General features: G+C 42.6%; 1 pseudogene; it reads right to left on the reverse strand.

Moving 5' to 3' along the window:
- Positions 1 to 9359, reverse strand: part of LOC141109867 (uncharacterized) — a 148309-nt pseudogene extending 138950 nt beyond the window's left edge.
- Positions 9360 to 11540: the final 2181 nt, after the last annotated feature.

An 11540-nucleotide genomic window follows, 5' to 3' on the forward strand; every position in this document is an offset into this window, starting at 1 on the left:
GAAAGGAATGGTACGGCCTAATAATGGTTACTATGTTAGAATTGTTTACTTATGTCAAAGATGTTAGGTGTTATTTTCTGTGTCTAAAAAAAAAAATGTCTTGCACTCTCACTGCAGAGATTCCAGGTCAAGCAAAAAAAGCTTCAAGTGATGGGACTAGATAGTTAAGATAAAGTCGGTCGACAACAAAAGGGTAGAGAGTATTAGTTGGTTATACTGTACTGTATTGGTAATGTATCATGGGTATTCCACCTTATTGGAAAAAGGACAGAAGTAATAAGGTGTCCCCTAGTTTCCCCATCACACCTCATCTTCTCAATAACCTGCACAAACCTGTGTTGTGGAGGTTTACCACTTAGTTGGCTATATGCAACAATATCTCACTAGGTACATGAGTGCTTTGGACCTAGTGGGAAGCTGTGACATAACTGGGAGTAGATGTCGCAGGGAGGACGGTTCCTCCAGTAACTGGATTACTACTTAACCGTGGCTCCCTATGGTTATTGTGAGATGGGGAAAGGAATGGTTCTTATGCTAAAATCTGCGTATGTCTGGGACGACATAAAATTTTGTGGGGGAGAGTGTAAGGGATGTCAAAACCAGGTACCCCATAAACAAGGATTATAGTTTTGTCATGGAGAAAGTAAAACTCATGGCATTTCTATTAAATCACCAGTAGATGGCAGCATAGAGTGAAAAGCCTGAATGACATAAAGCACATTCTAATTGGACCTTTACTAATAAGAAGGGGGACCAAAAGACTGACCTTTGTTTCTGGTGGGAACACAGTAGCAGTTGCTATCCAGTCTATCAGTCTGAAGGTCATATGTTTGCATCATTGCAGGTAAGGGGGAACATATTTAAGGCTATAAACAGGGTGGAAGTGATTTAATTTACATCCATGTGATCAGTAAAGGCTGCTGTGTGATTAATTGACAAATCAACATATGTACAATTGGTTATTATTTTCTATGAGGACATTATTCCAGTATATGTGAATGTTATTATTATAGATATAGATATGTATTATTTTGTATGAACAAAATAATACACTAATACACAATAATAATTGCTACCCAGTCTGAAGGTCATGTGTTTGTGTCATTGCAGAAACTTTTCAATAAAAACATTTCTGGTTTCACCCGGCCCCCTCCCTTCGCACATTGGAATTATTGACCATACTTTCAGCATATGTGCAACATCTACATTATTTAGATGATTTTTTATTTGTAGGTAAGGCTGATACTTTAGATTGTTTATATCTTTTCACTAAATTTCAAATAATTTGTTGTTTATTCGGGGCCCCTTTAGCTCCTGAGAAGTCTGTTTCCCTGATTTTTTTTAGGTGTTAAAATTGACACGGTAGGTATGGAACTTCGTGTTCCTATGGAAAAAATTGTGAAAACCAGAATGATGTTGGACTTTATTTTATCCAAAAAGACAGTGTAATTGCGAATGATTCGGTCATTATTAGGTTTGTTGGCGTTTGCATCCAGAGTGATACCTATGGGTAGGATATTGTCAACACGCCTTTATAGAGCTATTTAAGGAGTTACTTCCCCTAATCATTTTGTTAGAGTTACTGCCGACATTCATGATGATTTGTTCATTTGGCACAAGTTTTTATACTCTTTTAATGGATGCTCTTTATGGCAAGCACCCGTTTGTGTTTCATTATAGTTACATAGTTACATAGTTACATAGTAGGTGAGGTTGAAAAAAGACACAAGTCCATCAAGTCCAACCTATGTGTGTGATTATGTGTCAGTATTTCATTACATATCCCTGAATGTTGCGGTCATTCAGGTGATTATCTAATAGTTTCTTGAAGCTATCAATGCTCCCCGCTGAGACCACCGCCTGTGGAAGGGAATTCCACATCCTTGCCGCTCTTACAGTAAAGAACCCTCTACGTAGTTTAAGGGTAAACCTCTTTTCTTCTAATTGAGTGGCCACGAGTCTTATTAAACTCTCTTCTGTGAAAAAGTTTTATCCCTATTGTGGGGTCACCAGTACAGTATTTGTAAATTGAAATCATATCCCCTCTCAAGCGTCTCTTCTCCAGAGAGAATAAGTTCAGTGCTCGCAACCTTTCCTCATAACTAAGATCCTCCAGACCCTTTATTAGCTTTGTTGCCCTTCTTTGTACTCGCTCCATTTCCAGTACATCCCTCCTGAGGACTGGTGCCCAGAACTGGACAGCATACTCCAGGTGCGGCCGGACCAGAGTCTTGTAGAGCGGGAGAATTATCGTTTTATCTCTGGAGTTGATCCCCCTTTTAATGCATGCCAATATTCTGTTTGCTTTATTAGCAGCAGCTTGGCATTGCATGCCATTGCTGAGCCTATCATCAACTAGGACCCCCAGGTCCTTTTCCATCCTAGATTCCCCCAGAGGTTCTCCCCCCAGTGTATAGATTGCATTCATATTTTTGCCACCCAAATGCATTATTTTACATTTTTCTACATTGAACCTCATTTGCCATGTAGTCGCCCACCCCATTAATTTGTTCAGGTCTTTTTGCAAGGTTTCCACATCCTGCGGAGAAGTTATTGCCCTGCTTAGCTTAGTATCGTCTGCAAATACAGAGATTGAACTGTTTATCCCATCCTCCAGGTCGTTTATAAACAAATTAAATAGGATTGGTCCCAGCACAGAACCCTGGGGAACCCCACTACCCACCCCTGACCATTCTGAGTACTCCCCATTTATCACCACCCTCTGAACACGCCCTTGTAGCCAGTTTTCAATCCATGTACTCACCCTATGGTCCATGCCAACGGACCTTATTTTGTACAGTAAACGTTTATGGGGATCTGTGTCAAATGCTTTTGCAAAATCCAGATACACCACGTCTACGGGCCTTCCTTTATCTAGATGGCAACTCACCTCCTCATAGAAGGTTAATAGATTGGTTTGGCAAGAACGATTCTTCATGAATCCATGCTGATTACTGCTAATGATATCGTTCTTATTACTAAAATCTTGTATATAGTCCCTTATCATCCCCTCCAAGAGTTTACATACTATTGATGTTAGGCTAACTGGTCTGTAATTCCCAGGGATGTTTTTTGGGCCCTTTTTAAATATTGGTGTTATATTGGTTTTTCTCCAATCAGCTGGTACCATTCCAGTCAATAGACTGTAAAAATTAGGAACAACGGTCTGGCAATCACCTGACTGAGTTCCCTAAGTACCCTCGGATGCAAGCCATCTGGTCCCGGTGATTTATTAATGTTAAGTTTCTCAAGTCTAATTTTAATTCCGTCCTCTGTTAACCATGTAGGTGCTTCCTGTGTTGTGTCATGAGGATAAACACTGCAGTTTTGGTTACTGAAGCCCCCCGATTCACTCGTGAAGACTGAGGAGAAGAATAAATTCAATACCTTTGCCATCTCCCCATCCTTTGTAACCAGATGTCCTTCCTCATTCTTTATGGGGCCAATATGGTCTGTCCTCCCTTTTTTACTGTTTACATACTTAAAGAATTTCTTGGGATTTTTTTGCTCTCCTCCGCTATGTGTCTTTCATGTTCTATCTTAGCCGTCCTAATTGCACCCTTACATTTCTTATTGCATTCTTTATAAAGTCTGAATGCTGAGGATGATCCCTCAACCTTGTATTTTTTGAAGGCCTTCTCCTTTGCTTTTATATGCATTTTTACATTGGAGTTAAGCCATCCAGGAATTTTGTTCGCTCTTTTAAATTTATTACCCAATGGGATACATTGGCTAATGCCCTTATTTAATATGCTCTTAAAGCAAACCCATCTCTCCTCCGTATTCTTTGTTCTTAATATTTTATCCCAATTTATGCCTTTTAGCAAGGTTTGTAGTTTAGGGAAGTTGGCTCTTTTGAAATTCAGTGTCTTTGTGTTCCCTTCATGTTTCCTATTTGTGTGATTTATACTGAAACTAATTGACCTGTGATCGCTGTTACCTAAATTGCCCCGTATTTCCACATCTGTGATCAGGTCTGTATTGTTGGTAATCAGTAGATCCAGTAATGTTTTATTTCTAGTTGGTGCGTCTACCATCTGACCCATAAAATTGTCCTGCAAGACATTAAGGAACTGGCGAGCCTTAAATGAATGCGCGGTTCCCTTCGCCCAGTCTATGTCTGGATAATTAAAATCCCCCATTATGATAACACTTCCCATCCTTGCTGCTAATCCAATTTGTGATAGGAGATCCGTCTCCACTTCCTCCCTCAGGTTAGGGGGCCTATAGCATACTCCCAGTATTATTTTCCCCTTAGCCTCATCCCTTTGGAGCTCTACCCATAAGGATTCCACCTCCTCACTAGCTCCCTCAGTGATGTCATCTCTCACATTCACTTGTACATTATTCTTGATATATAGGCATACTCCTCCCCCTTTTTTACCCTCTCTATCCTTGCGGTATAGGGTATACCCTTGAATGTTTGCCAGCCAATCATGAGAGCTGTTGAACCAGGTCTCTGAAATTCCCATAAAATCCAAATCCTCCTTGTACAACAGTATCTCTAGTTCACCCATCTTGTCCGCCATGCTCCTGGCATTGGTGAACATGCCACATAGTTTAGACCGATCGCATATTGTCCTCGTATTGGGTGTTTCAAGATTGCAACTAGGACTTGTTACTATACTCACCTTGTGTTTTTGTGCTTTGGTTAACCTACCACTAATGCCCCCAATACTACCCTCTGGAATATCTTCCGCGCTGGCTATCACTGTCTCTGGACCCTCCCCCCCATCGCCTAGTTTAAAAACCCCTCTAACTTTTTGGCCATCTTCATTCCCAGCAGATCTGCACCCTCCTCATTCACCACCAGAATCTGTCTTTCCTTTCCCTTTGCTGCCCCCCCACTCTCACTGGAGGAGTTCTTCCCCTGGCAGCTAGGAGAGTCCCTCATCTCCAGCAGTGCTGGTCCCTGACTGGTTTCACCAATGTCACTCAATGGAGCGTACTTATTGGGATGCTCCAGTCCTGGATCGGCCTCTCTGGCACTTCCCCCTCTACCCCTCCTGACTGTCACCCATCTACTCTTTGCTAGTGCCTGCATCTGTTTGTCTCCACCCGCCTCAGTGCTGGCCCCTGCCGGCACCTGCCGTGTACAATCCTGGCTCACCTTTAGTATGGAGGGACTTCTCAGTGCTGACAGTTGCTTCCCCAGATTCAGAACCTGGGCATCCAGGGAAACAATGTGCTTACATTTTGCACAGCAGTATTCGCCCTCGATCGGATGATCAAGGAACGCATACATGCCGCAAGATGTACAAAGAGTCGCCTCTCCACACCCGCCGGGCATCGTACCTATTAAATTTAGTGAGGATTTGGGGATTTTACCCTGTCCAAATTACCTAACAGCTAGCTTCCTGGCACTAATACTCAAGACAATACACAGGTACACAACAAGACAATACACAGGTACTCACAGACCTACGTGCAATCGCAGAACAGTCGCAGACCTACGTGCACTTGCAATACTCAAGTATACAGTACATAATACACAAGTACTAACACACACTACTCAGACAACACTCAGATACTCACACTACACAGGTACTATGACCCCTGTTATAACCTCCTGTTTTTAACTCCCACTTATACCAGCTCCACTTACACCGAGTTCCACAGCCTCAGACTGAGCACGCTCAGACTGAGTCCTACACCCAGTTAAATAGGCACCTTTGAGCAATTAACCACCCCCCTTAATTGATAGACTGAAGGAACCAGAGGAAAAAAAAAGCTATTTAAAAAGTGACAGAAAAAAGCAAATGAAAAACTAAAAGGAAAAGCCCCAAAAATACAACCCAGCAAACAAACAGCAAACAAACAGCAAGACTTGTACACTCTAATGCCCCGTACACGCGGTCGGATTTTCCGATGGAAAATGTCCGATCGGAGCGTGTTGTCGGAAATTCCGATCGTGTGTGGGCTCCATCGGACATTTTCCATCGGATTTTCCGACACACAAAGTTGGAGAGCAGGAGATAAAATTTTCCGACAACAAAATCCGTTGTCGGAAATTCCTATCGTGTGTACACAAATCCGACGGACAAAGTGCCACGCATGCTCAGAATAAATAAAGAGATGAAAGCTATTGGCCACTGCCCCATTTATAGTCCCGACGTACGTGTTTTACGTCATCGCGTATAGAACGATCGGATTTTCCGACAACTTTATGTGACCGTGTGTATGCAAGACAAGTTTGAGCCAACATCCGTCGGAAAAAATCCTAGGATTTTGTTGTCGGAATGTCCGAACAAAGTCCGACCGTGTGTACGGGGCATAACTCTGGTTTCATCATCTCCTAATCTTTTTACGGATGCTTCTGGAGCTTGTGGATATGGGGCATTTTGGCAGGGTCATTGGTCAGCGAATAAATGGCATTCTTCATGGATGATAAAGGTTTTACTACTAATATTGTCCTTCTAGAGTTGTTTCCTGTTCTTGTGGCTCTTGAACTATGGAATAAACAGTTTAAAAATAGGAGAATGTCTTTGCGATTAACTGTTTGGTTTCCAAATCTTTTCCAGTTATTTCTACTCTTTGTCATTTGGTATTTCAATGTTTAGATCTCAATATATGGCTTAACGCTAAATATGTACCGGGTATTGACAATCTCATTGCAGACTCATTGTCTCGTCAACAGATGGACAGATTTCAGTTCCAAACGCAGATCTGATCGGACTATTGTGTCCTCCCCATTTGTGGAGACTGATATGATTCCAGTGAGCCTTGCTATTCGGAGTAGCTTGGCTCCTTTCACGTGGGCATGTTATGAAGCTGCATGGAAACTATGGTGTTCATTTTTGCAACATCGTGGGGTGTCGATTAAATGCGTTACAGAAGATTTAGTATTGTTATTTTTGAATTGTTTAATGAGTCATACATATTCTTATTCACATATTTTGAAAACATTGGCTGGAGTGTCTTTTTCTTAAACCTACAAGGATACTCTTCCTGCATTAGTTTTTTTTTTCCAGTAAAACAAGCCTTAAAAGCATATCGCAAAAAACACATAATAAATGATAAGAGATTGCCACTTACTGGAGATCTATTGGTTAAGATATACTCTGCAACTACGATGGTTTGTTTTTCGCCATTCAAGTCAATATTATTTAAACTTTCTTTCTGCCTTTGTTTTTATGGCGCTTTTAGGATCTCAGAGCTGCTTCCTCCTAATGAAACTGCTGGTTCTGGTCTGATGTTTTCTTCTGTGGTTCTCCCTTCCAGGGTTCTTCGCACATTGTTAATCAATAGTAAAACTGATCACTTTGGCCATGGCCATTGGATTATCATCCACAAGCACCTAGATCTTTCTATATGTGCAGTATCTTTAGTCCAACAATATTTATCGTTCCGGCCACCTTCGAATAAGCATTTCCTTGTACATGAGAGTAGTGTTCCTTTGACGATTTATCAATTTAATGCTGTTTTGAGCAGATGTCTCAGAATTTTGAAGCTTGAACATCTTCCAATTTCCTTCCACTCTTTCTGTATTGGTGCTGCTATTGCAGTTGCAAATTTGATCCTTGAGAAAGTCATGTGTCAGTGATGCAACGCGTGGGAGGAGCTTAGGACGTTCAGTGCTGCAATACACCTGAAGGTTAACAGCAGCTGTTTCTCTATGGGAAACCTCGTCCACAGCGGCTGACTGCAATCTGCATATTTGAATGCTTCTAATAGACCGGGAGTTTGTGAGTGTATCTCTTGTCCCTGTTTTGCTTGTGTACCATCTAGTAAGTTCACTGCACAATGATCTATTTTTTCTTTGCTTGCTTTGCATAAAACCTTTATCCTGAGAGCCGAATCACCAGCAGTATTATGGCTAAAGTGGGATGCAAGAAAAACTAAATATCCTGATACAAACGATCTAACCCAGTGAGTCAATCAATCTAGATTAAGGGAAGGAACTGTTTAATTATTTTTACTTTCCCCCACTATTTATCTCTGCCTGGACATTGCACTCAGAGTGTCATTATTATTTTATTTATATTCACCGTCACATCAGCAATTTGAAGATTTATTTTGGCAATTTTAACACATGTATTAGCACCATAATTATTTATCTATTTTATTCACATGTATGCATTTTTTATTCCTGGATTTAAGCTTAGTCGCAGCAGCATATTGTGCACTATTTATTTAAAGCGCATCAATTTTATACTTAGTACTAGTTGCAAATTTGGGTTTTTCAGAATCTGTTATTAAAAATATTGGTGGGTGGAAGTCTACATGCTACAGTTCTTATGTGCATCCTAATGTTTGCCTTTGATTTTTAGATTCTCCATACATTACTTGGATCATCGAACATTCATATGTCTTTTGGGCTCAAAAAGAGCTGAATTTCGATGTTTAGATTTACCTGCATCTAGTTTTGCTATATATTGGTACGGTCAACGTGGCTTGAAATGGACTGAGTTACGTAAAACTTTATCTTGTATTCACAATGGCCTGTTCCACATTATTGTCTTCCATTTGGCTGGCAAATGTCAGAAACCATGAAATCAGACCGAGACAGAAGTACAGTTAAATCACACTTGTTTATTAATTAAACTAAAAAGAACAAACATAGTCAAAACATAGCCAAAGTTCAGTAACCGGAACGGATAGTCAGCCAAGCCAGAAGTCAAGGATCAATGTAGTGGAACAGCAAGCAGGATCTGGAGCCAGAAGGGATGTCAGCAAAGCAAGTTTTTAAACAGCAATGCAGGAGGATGTCTTTATGATGTTGACCAAGGCGAAGGCAGAGATCCTTTGGGCTGGACGGCTTAAGTAGGCAGGACTGACGAGCAGGATATCATCAACAGCTGAGTAACTGTGGAGAGATAGGAGCTGGCAGTTAGATAGGAGCTGACAGTACCCCCTCCTTAATGACACCTCCCCTACAGAGGACCACCAGGCTTGAGGGGAAAACGTCCATGGGAATCACAGGGGAGGACAGGGGCATGCACATCCGAGAACGAGACCTAAGAGTGTTCCTCCAGACCGTACCCCTTCCAATGCACCAGGTACTGTATGCACCCACGGAACCTACGGGAGTCAGCAATGGACTGTACTTCATACTCCTCATGGTTCTCAACCTGTACAGGGTGAGGACATGGCACCAAGGTGGTAAAGCGGTTGCAGACCAAAGGTTTTAATAAAGAGACATGAAATACATTCGAAATACGCATGTTAGAATGAAGGTCAAATGCGTAAACCACTGGGTTAATCCTGCGAAGAATACGGAAAGGCCCAATAAAACGAGGTGCGAACTTCAGTGAGGGAACATGAAGTCGGAGGTTGCGAGATGACAGCCAGACCCTGTCCCCAAGAAGGCGCGGGCAGGTGTCTACGGTCAGTATGGAGTCTGTACCTATCATTAGCATGTCGCAAAGCCCAAGTGGAACTGAAGACCACAGAGATGCTCCTCTAATGCAGGAATACTCTGCGGAACAAATGAGTCAGGCAACATAGAAGGTTGGAAACCATAGTTCGCTATAAACGGGGACAATCGGGAGGCAGAATTCAAGGCACTATTGTGAGCAAACTCTGCCCACGGTAATAGGTCTGACCAGTTGTTATGATGGTCAGAAATATAGCAACGTAGGATTTGCTCCAAGGACTGGTTGGCTCGTTCTGCGGCCCCATTAGACTGCGAGTGATCCGCAGAGGAAAAAGCAAGCTGAATTCCCAACTGTGCACAAAAGGCTCACCAGAACCGGGACACAAACTGACTACCCCTGTCTGAGACAATCACCTTGGGTAGCCCATGTAAGCGAAAGATCTCCCGAGCAAAAATGGAAGCCAGTTCCTTAGAAGTGGGCAACTTCTTAAGTGGAATACAATGAGACATTTTTGAGAACCGGTCAATCACCATAAGGATAACTGTATTGCCCTGGGAGTTGGGTAACTTTACAATGAAATCCATAGACAGGTGGGTCCAGGGCCTCTCTCCATTGGGTATGGGTTGTAGGAGGCCCACTGGAAGATGTCGTGGAGTCTTATTCTGAGCACACATAGAACAGGCAGCTACGAAGGCGGTTACATCAGCACGTAGACTAGGCCACCAGAATTGTTGGGAAATGGTCCAAAGAGTTGATTCTTCCCAGGGTGGCCAGCAGCCTTGGGAAAATGGTAAGTCTGGAGCATGGCAGTACAGAAACTCTCTGGGACAAAGCAACGGTCACAAGATTTCTCAGGAGGTTGGACCTGAGCAGCAAGAATTTTGTCACCCAAAGGAGAAGTGAGACTGGTGCGAACCGTAGCCAGAATACGATCAGGAGGGATCACAGGAATCGGAACCGACTCCATCTTGGAAGTGGAGGAAAATTGTTGTGACAAAGTGTCAGCCCTTACATTCTTAGTACCGGGTAAGAATGAGACAATGTAATTGAAACTTGACAAGAAAAGAGCGCATCCTGCCCTTCTGGGAGAGAGGCGTTTAGCTGTAGACAAGAATTTGAGATTCTTTTGGATTCTCCATAAGAATGAGACAACTGAAAGCTTCTCTGGGTCTATCAAAAAACCAGCAGTGGAAATTACATAGCCCAGGAATTTAGCTTGTTCAGGATGGAACACGCACTTCTCCAGTTTACAACAGAGATTGTTCTCTATTAGTTTTTGAAGCACACAACAGACATCTGTGTGGTGGCTCTCCAGGGACTTGGAAAATATGAGGATATCATCGAGATAAAACACCATACATAACTGCAACAAATCTCGGAGGACATCGTTCATAAATTCCAGGAAAACTGCCAGGGCATTGCAAAGGCCAAAAGGCGTTACGAGGTACTCATAATGGCCTGTTCTGGTATTAAACGCAGTTTTCCACTCGTCGCCCTCCTAAATCCTTACGAGATTGTATGCCCCTCTCAAATCAAGCTTTGTGAAAACCGTTGCTCCCTTGAGGCGGTCAAATAACTCTGTTATCAACAGAATCAGATAGGCATTCTTATGCCGCGTACACACGAGCAGACTTTTCGACTGGACTGGTCCAAAGGACTATCCGACGGACTTTCAACGGACATCCAACGGACTTTCAGTGGACTTCCAACGGACTTTCTGAATGAACGGACTTGCCTACACATGATTACAACAAAGTCCGACGGATTCGTACGTGATGATGTACGACCGGACTAAAATAAGGAAGTTGATAGCCAGTAGCCAATAGCTGCCCTAGCGTCGGTTTTCATCTGTTGGACTAGCATACAGACGAGCGGACTTTTCAATAGGAACTGGGGCCGGCGGAGTTCTGACGTAAAGATTTAAAACATGTTCCAAATTTAAAGTTCGTCAGATTTTTGACCGAAAAAGTCCGCTGCAGGTCCGATGAAGCCCACACACGGTCTAACTGTCCGCCGGACTCGGTCCGTCTGACCAGTCCGGTTGAAAAGTCTGCTCGTGTGTACGCGGCATAAATCGTGAAACGATTGAGACCTCTATAATCAATAAAAGGTCTCAGTTTACCACTCTTCTTCTTCACAAAGAAGAAACCAGCGCCAGCAGGAGACGAGGATTTGTGGATGAAACCTCAAGAAAGTGTGTCTGCAACATACTCCTCCATGGCC

This window comes from Aquarana catesbeiana, linkage group LG10 (genome assembly GCF_042186555.1).
Source record: "Aquarana catesbeiana isolate 2022-GZ linkage group LG10, ASM4218655v1, whole genome shotgun sequence".
Lineage (NCBI taxonomy): Eukaryota > Metazoa > Chordata > Amphibia > Anura > Ranidae > Aquarana > Aquarana catesbeiana.